Source organism: Silene latifolia, chromosome 1, assembly GCF_048544455.1.
Source record: "Silene latifolia isolate original U9 population chromosome 1, ASM4854445v1, whole genome shotgun sequence".
Taxonomy (NCBI): domain Eukaryota; kingdom Viridiplantae; phylum Streptophyta; class Magnoliopsida; order Caryophyllales; family Caryophyllaceae; genus Silene; species Silene latifolia.
The window spans coordinates 118736809-118744618 of NC_133526.1; the positions used below are offsets into that span (position 1 = coordinate 118736809).

The following is a 7810-nucleotide window of genomic DNA, read 5'->3' on the forward strand; positions in this document are numbered from 1 at the left end:
TTCACTCCAAAGTTCAAATGCGCCATAAGGGAAAATTTGCATCACCTTGAAGGGTCCCGACCACCTTGATTTAAGCTTGCCCGAGAACACCTTAACCTTGGAGTTGAAGAGGAGAACAAGGTCTCCCACACTAATATCTTTCTCCACGATCTTGCCATCTTGCCATTTCTTCGTTTGGTCCTTGTAGATTTTAGAACTCTCATAAGCTTCCATCCTTAATTCTTCAAGCTCACTCATTTGGAGAAATCGCACCTCTCTGGCGGCATCAGAGTCAAAGTTCATCTCCTTGAGAGCCCACCAAGCCTTGTGTTCTAGTTCAACGGGCAAATGACAAGCTTTCCTATACACAAGCTTATAGGGGGTGGTACCAAGGGGTGTCTTGTAGGCAGTTCTCAATGCCCATAGCACATCCGAAAGCTTTTGTGACCAATCCTTTCGGCTATTTTTTGTGACTTTCATCAATATGGCCTTAATTTGACGGTTAGAAACCTCCACTTGCCCACTAGTTTGAGGGTGGTAGGCAAGGGCGGTTTTATGCCGCACTCCATGTGATTCAAGTAGAGCTTTGAAAGTACTTTTGCGGAAGTGTGATCCGCCATCACTTATGACCACTCTTGGGGTCCCAAATCTTGGAAATATCGTGCCCTTGAAAAGCTTCATCACAACTTTGCTATCATTGGTGGGGGAGGCCACCGCTTCAATCCATTTGGACACGTAGTCCACCGCTATCAAGATGTATCATTCCCACAAGAGTTGGGAAACGGTCCCATGAAGTCGATTCCCCAACAATCAAAGAGCTCAATCTCCAATATGTTGGTGAGGGGCATTTCATTTCTTTTGCCAATGTTCCCAACCCTTTGGCAAGCATCACACGATTTCACTAAGTAGTGGATGTCCTTAAACATGGAGGGCCAATAAAATCCACCTTGGAGGATCTTGACAGTGGTTCTTGAGGTGGCCAAATATCCCACATAAGCGGAATTGTGGACCCGGTCAACAATCTCCAAGCCCTCCTCTGTAGAAACACATATTCGGAACATTCCATCCCCACACTTGCGAAACAAGTGGGGATCATTCCAAAAGTACTGCTTGGCATCATGTCTCAATTTCCTCCTTTCCCTTGGCTCCATCTCATCCGGTATGAAACCACTCACAATGTAATTTGCAAGATCCGCAAACCAAGGAGTTTTGGAGCTAACTTCCATGAGCCCATCATCCTTTAGCCACTCATTGATAGGTCCACTCTTGTCTTGAATTCCATGATCCTCAATGGTCAATCTTGATAAATGGTCGGCCACAACGTTTTCCGACCCGGCCTTATCCCTAATCTCCAAATCGAATTCTTGGAGTAGTAAGACCCACCTCAAGAGTCGGGGCTTTGCATCTTTCTTCACCATTAATTGTCTCAAGGCGGTGTGATCGGAGTAAACCACCACCTTAGACCCAACTAGATATTGCCGAAACTTTTCAACGGCATGCACAATTGCCAACATCTCCTTTTCGGTCATGGAATAGCCACATTGTGTTTGGTCAAGGGTCTTCCTTGTGTAATAGATGACATGATGCTTCTTGTCAACCACTTGCCCAAGGACCGCACCAACCGCAAAATCCGATGTATCGCACATGATCTCGAAAGGGAGGTTGCAATCCGGAGCCCGGATTATTGGAGCCGTGACCAATGCTTCCTTCAACCTATGGAAAGCCTCAAGACAAGGTTCATCAAATACAAAATAAACATCTTTAAGGAGTAACGAAGTTAATGGCTTTGCTATCTTTGAAAAATCTTTAATAAAACACCTATAGAATCTGGCGTGGCATAGAAAACTCCTCACTCCCTTCACATTGGAAGGAGGTGACAAGTTTTCTATGACGGCAACCTTAGCACCATCAACCTCAATACCCCTTCTAGAGACAATGTAACCGAGTACAACCCCCTCCTCTACCATAAAATGGCATTTTTCCCAATTTAGGACAAGGTTGTGCTCCTCACATCTCTTCAACACATTCGTCAAATTGACTAGACCATGATCAAATGAGTCTCCATGGACGCTAAAATCGTCCATGAAAACCTCCATACTTTTCTCTAGATATTCCGAAAAGATTGCCATCATGGACCTTTGGAAGATGTCGGGCGCATTGCAAAGCCCGAATGGCATCCTACGATAAGCATAGACCCCTATGGGACAAGTGAAGGTCGTCTTCTCTTGGTCCTCCGGGTGAATGGGGATTTGGAAGAACCCGGAGTAACCATCTAGAAAGCAATAATATGCATGACCCGCAAGTCTCTCGAGCATTTGGTCTATAAAGGGGATTTGGAAATGGTCTTTAAGGGTGGCGGCATTAAGTTTCCTATAGTCGATATACATTCGCCATCCCGTCACCGGTCTAGTAGGTAGGGTGGACCCGTCTTCTTGCTCAACCATGGTCACCCCTCCCTTCTTTGGTACCATGTGAACCGGACTTACCCATTTGCTATCCGTTATTTGATAGATAATCTCGGCCTCAAGTAGTTACAAAACTTCATTTTTAACTACCTCGGCCATTTTAGGGTTTATCCTTCTAAGACCATCTACCTTGGGTCGACTCCCCTCTTCTAAGACAATTCTATGCATGCACAAACTCGGGCTTAACCCCTTGATGTCATCAATGCTATATCCAGGTTTGCAAAAGTTTCATTTCTTGCGACTCACTTAGATTAGCATTTATGATCACGGGGTAAGTCTCCCCCTCACCAAGGAAAGCATACTTGAGTGAGGGAGGTAAAGGTTTGAGTTGTACCTTTGGAGGGAGAAAGCCCTCCACTTTCTTCAAAAGTTCTTCATCCACATCATGATCTTCTTTCATAGCTTCATCACGCAAGGAGATTTGAAAAACCTCTTCCATTTCCGCCTCTTCTCGGGCTACTTCATGCACTACCTGGTCAATCACCTCAATAGTGCTTAACCTTTCAACTCTTGGTCCTTTCATCAAATGTGGGAGGTTAAATTCGACATTGTTGCCCTCAATTTGGAAGGTTAGCCGCCCATTCTTGACATCAATAAGCACTCCTATGGTAGCCAAAAATGGCCTACCTAGGATGATGGGGGTATGGCTATCCTCCGGGATGTCAAGGACAACAAAATCGGCGGGTATTAAAAGATTTCCAACTTTGACGGGCACGTCTTCAAGCACCCCCAAAGGGCGCTTGACGGACCTATCCGCCAATTGGAGAGTCATGGTAGTAGGAGCAAGATTTTGAATGCCAATCTTCTTTGCAACTTTTAAAGGAATGACACTCACACTTGCTCCCAAGTCACAAAGAACTCTTGATATAGGAACACCACCAACTACACATGGGATTGAAAAGCTTCTCGGGTCACCAAGTTTAGTGGGCATTTTGTTAAGGATATGAGCACTACATGCCTCTTCCATAGCCACTATCTCTTGGTCACCCAAAACCCTTTTCTTGGTCAAGATGTCTTTTAAAAATTTTGAGTACGTTGGCATGTTCATAATTTTTGGTGTGTTCCTCTAAATATTTTGGGTAGGGTGACTTCAAGTCTCTCAAGCATATCACAAAACTTGGCATACTTAAAGTTTTCCCTACTCTTAATGGCTCTTGTGGGATAAGGAATATTAGACACAAGTTGAGAATTGGAAGATACCTTTGGAGGAACCGAATTCTTTGTTACCTTTTTGGTGTGTTGCAAAGGTACTTCTTCAATTGCTTATTCCTCATAAGGAAGGTCTTCCACATATCCATCAACATCTTTTTCCACTTGAATTCCCCCACTTGAAGACTCTTCACAAGCTTTCTTACCCTTCTTGGCTTCACTTACTCTAGCCGACGGTGTTAAGGACGGGTTATCTTTTTCACCACTCATTTCCATCCTATTCCACTTTGGATCCCCATCAACTTCTACCTCAAGATCTTTGTAGGGGTCCTCAAGCTCTACACCGCTCCTCAAAACTACCGCATGACCATGGTGGCTATTTGAGGCGTCCTTGGAACTTTGTCCTTGGGCTAATAGACCACCGGGCAGCCTTTGAGGGTTAGCCATAGCATGAGAGGCCATCCTTGATTCCATTTCCCTCATATCTTTAAGGAAGGTAGCCCTTAAGTTTACTTGTTCTTGTTGGTTTGCCTTTGCTAGATTAGCCATTTCTTGGCTATGTTGCATTTGCATGTTCTTTATCATCTTCAAAAGTTCATTTTGGGAGGGTTCACTTTGGGGTTCTTGATAAGGTTGGTTGGCTATGGGTAAAGGGAAACCATAGTCATACCGAGTGTAGGGGCCTTGGTTGTTGTTTTGTCCCCCTTGAAAATTTCCTCTAGGACCATTGTTGTTGAAATTTGGCCCTTGCCCTTGATCTTGAAACCCTTGAGCATACCCTTGCCCAAATCCTTGATTAGCTTGATTCACTTGATTCCCTTGATATAACCCTTGGTTGTTTTGATTGTCTCCAAAATCTTGGTAACCTTGAGGTTGGTTGCCGTAGTTTTGGTTTTGATTGTTGTTTGGCCATTGGTTTTGATTTCCGGGGTTATTTCTTTGGTTGGAGTATCCTCCCCTTGGTTGAGAAAAGCCGGGTGGATTATTTGGGGTTTGTGGTTGAAGATGTTGTGGGTTTTGAACAATGGTATTCTTGTAGCTAATGTTGGGATGGTTCTTTAAACCCGGATGGTAGAAGGTAGTGTTTGGATTGTAGACATTGGGGTTGTTGTAGGGGGGTCTTGGTGGTCTAGTATTATTGTTGTAGCTTTGGAAAGCATTAACATCTTGGACATTTTCTTCGTACCCACCATTATAGTTGTTGGCACACATGTCAAAAGTGTGGCCATTCCCCCCACAAAGCTCACAAGGTAAAACTTGAGCTACTTCTTCCATGGGTGGACCATGTGAGGTGGTGGCTTGGTGAACTTGGTTCCTTTGAAATTTCTCAAGTTGCTTGGTGAGAAAATCAAGCTTGGCATTTGTCTCGGCATTTGCATTAGAAGAGTTCTCCTTAGGAAATTTGCCATTTCTCCTAAGCATGTTTCCTCTTGAGCCATAATTTGCTTCCGAGTCTACCATCTTCTTGATTAGTGCCGTGCCTTCTTCATCACCTAAAGGATCAAATCCTCCCCCCGCGGAGGCATTTACCATCTCTTTAGTTCTAGGCAACAATGTTTGAAAGAAGGTTTGGGTGATGTACCACTCCGGGATCCCATGGTGAGGACAACTTGCAATAAGGTCTTGGTATCGATCCCAAGCTTCACCCAAGGATTCCCCATCTTCTTGTTGGAAAGTATGAATTTCATTACGAAGCATGGCGGTCTTGGAGGACGGATAGTACTTGGCCATGAACGCCTTAGCTAAAGCATCCCATGTTGTGAATGTATCCGGAGGGTGAATATTCAACCACCGGCCCGCCTTACCCGTCAAAGAGAATGGGAACAACATCATCCTTAGAGTGTCCTCGGATACCCCGTTCTTCTTCATCATTGAGACCTTCCTCTTGAACTTTCGTAGGTGAGCATGGGCATCTTCTTTAATATGCCCCCGAACAAATTCTTCTCGATCAACCCAACTTAGGCGGGATGCATCTCAAAGTTGTTGGGAGCCAAAGTGCCAAAATTAATAGGTTTACATGAATCATTATGGTTAGGCCGGTTGTGATCTCGTAGAGCCATTTGTGGTGGTGGATTTGGTATATGAGGGGGTGGTGATTGTGGTGGACTTGGAAGTGGAAAGTTGTGAAAGGGGTTTTCTATGGGGATCTCAATTGTGTTATTTGGTTGAAGTGGGGTTGTGGTATCAATGATTGGTAGGGTGTGTGGGTTTGGTTGGTCTATGTTTGTTTGAGGAAGGTTCCGAACTCTATCAAGTGTCCTTGTCCTCAAGGTCCTAAAAAGCCTTTCGGGGTCGGAATTGAAGAGTAGAGTTTGATGGTTCCTTCTAGGCATGCACTCGACAAACCGTTAGTCTCCTAGTGTCTTTACACACTAGGGGAGGGCAAGAAATCACACACCGTACAATGAAGCACACAACTACTAAAACAAACTAATAAGTGAGATATAACTAAAGCAAAGACTCTTAATAAACTAAATATACCCTAACGCCATCATCGGCAACGGCGCCATTTGATGAGTAAGATGTAGGTAGGGTCGAGTCTCTTATCACCAACAATAATTTTAACCCAATTTAGTAGTATAAATCGGGGTCGAACCACGAGGATAGAGGGGTTTCTACTCAGCTTAATTGGGAGTCTAGTCTAGTCAAAAATGAAAGGAAAGGAGTTGATTTAAACTACTAGATGTAACTAATGCAAGCAATTGAGAGGAAATGTATACGATTGATTAAAGGCTAGGGTTTTCGGGTTCATCTAAATGGTTTAAGGGGCAACATGATGATTTAAAAGGTCTATGGTGAGAGTTTATCCTAGGATGATGAATCAATGTCTTGATTATCCTAAGGGTGACCAATAACTTTCATTAAGAATCACACCTCTCTTAAGTAAACAATAAGACCACCACAAACTTTCATTCAATGGAAGGATTAAGCAACAATGAAAAAAGGCACAAGCTTTCACTCATGCAAATCATCAAACACCTTGTGTGCAAGATTAAGAAAGATAAACAATTTCACCAAAGACTCAAATAATCACACAATCATGCCCATCAATTCCATTAAGACTCCCCCTAAACCCTAGAAGGATTTCTACTCACTCATGTTCAAATTGTTCATACAAACAAAGGTATAAAAACAAGTAATCAAAAGAGATGACATGATATAAATTCAAACAACTATAAAAAGACAACTTGAAATGTAAACAATTGACTAAAAAAGTAAATGAGAGGAGAAATATACCAACAATGAGTAAAGATGGTTGCTTTGATTGAATAAATGAAGAGAATCCTTCAATATCTTCCAATACAACCCAAAAACAAAATGTAAACAATTGACAATAACTACTACTACGCTAATTTTACTAAATGATTAATATTAATTATGGAAAGATTAGTGCTTTGATTAAGGAAAGATTACATAAATTAGGGAAAGTTTTCAGATCTAGGGTTGTGTGTGCAAATGGTTAAGGGAGGGGGTATTTATAGTCTTTCATTGGATTAGAAAGGAAGAGGAAATAAAGCCCAAATCCGCAGCAGCTGCGTTCTGCCGGTGGACTGGCTATCGGTTCGCCTACCGGTATCGAGGCCATTGAAAACTTGAAGTTGGAATTTTGGGAAAATAACTGGCATGTGTGTTTTGCCGGTGGACCGGCTGCCGGCCTGCCGGCAGAACACACTCTTCTATACTCCAATTCCTTTCCTTGGTGCGTCTTCTACCGGTTGGCCGGCTACCGGTGCATGTACCGGTAGCGAGACCATTGCTCTTTTTCTTCTTCTTCTATCTTTAATTCAAGGCTGTTGTGCTCTGCCGGTGGACCGACTGCCGGTCTGCCGACAGAACATAGTCTTCAGCTCCCTTCCTTTTTCTCTTGGCAATGTCTGTGGGGTGTTCTGCCGGTGGCAGGACCGGCTGCCGGTGTGCCGGCAGAACACACTTCTCAGCCTCTTTCAACTCCTTTTCTTCTCAAGCCAACACGAGCTAGCTCCTTCACTCGGTCTTCATTCCATCTTGCCTTTTCCAAGGCCAATTCCCTACAAAAGAGTACGGGGAGTCATAATATCGAGGTTCATGGAATAAAGGGCAAAACACGGGCGAGAGTGAGCTAAAAACGCGCTAAAGAAGGCAAAATGCATGAGAAAAGGGAAGTGAAATGGCGAAAAATAACCACATATCAGTCATAAACATGCTTAAAAAGGATTTGGAAAGAAAAGAATAAAGAG

General features: G+C 43.4%; 1 non-coding gene across 1 annotated transcript; it reads left to right on the forward strand.

The window, feature by feature from the left end:
- Positions 1 to 5184: 5184 nt before the first annotated feature.
- On the forward strand, positions 5185 to 5291 carry LOC141619787 (small nucleolar RNA R71). Its single transcript, XR_012531807.1, has one exon. It is a non-coding gene; the product is annotated as a small nucleolar RNA R71 (small nucleolar RNA).
- Positions 5292 to 7810: the final 2519 nt, after the last annotated feature.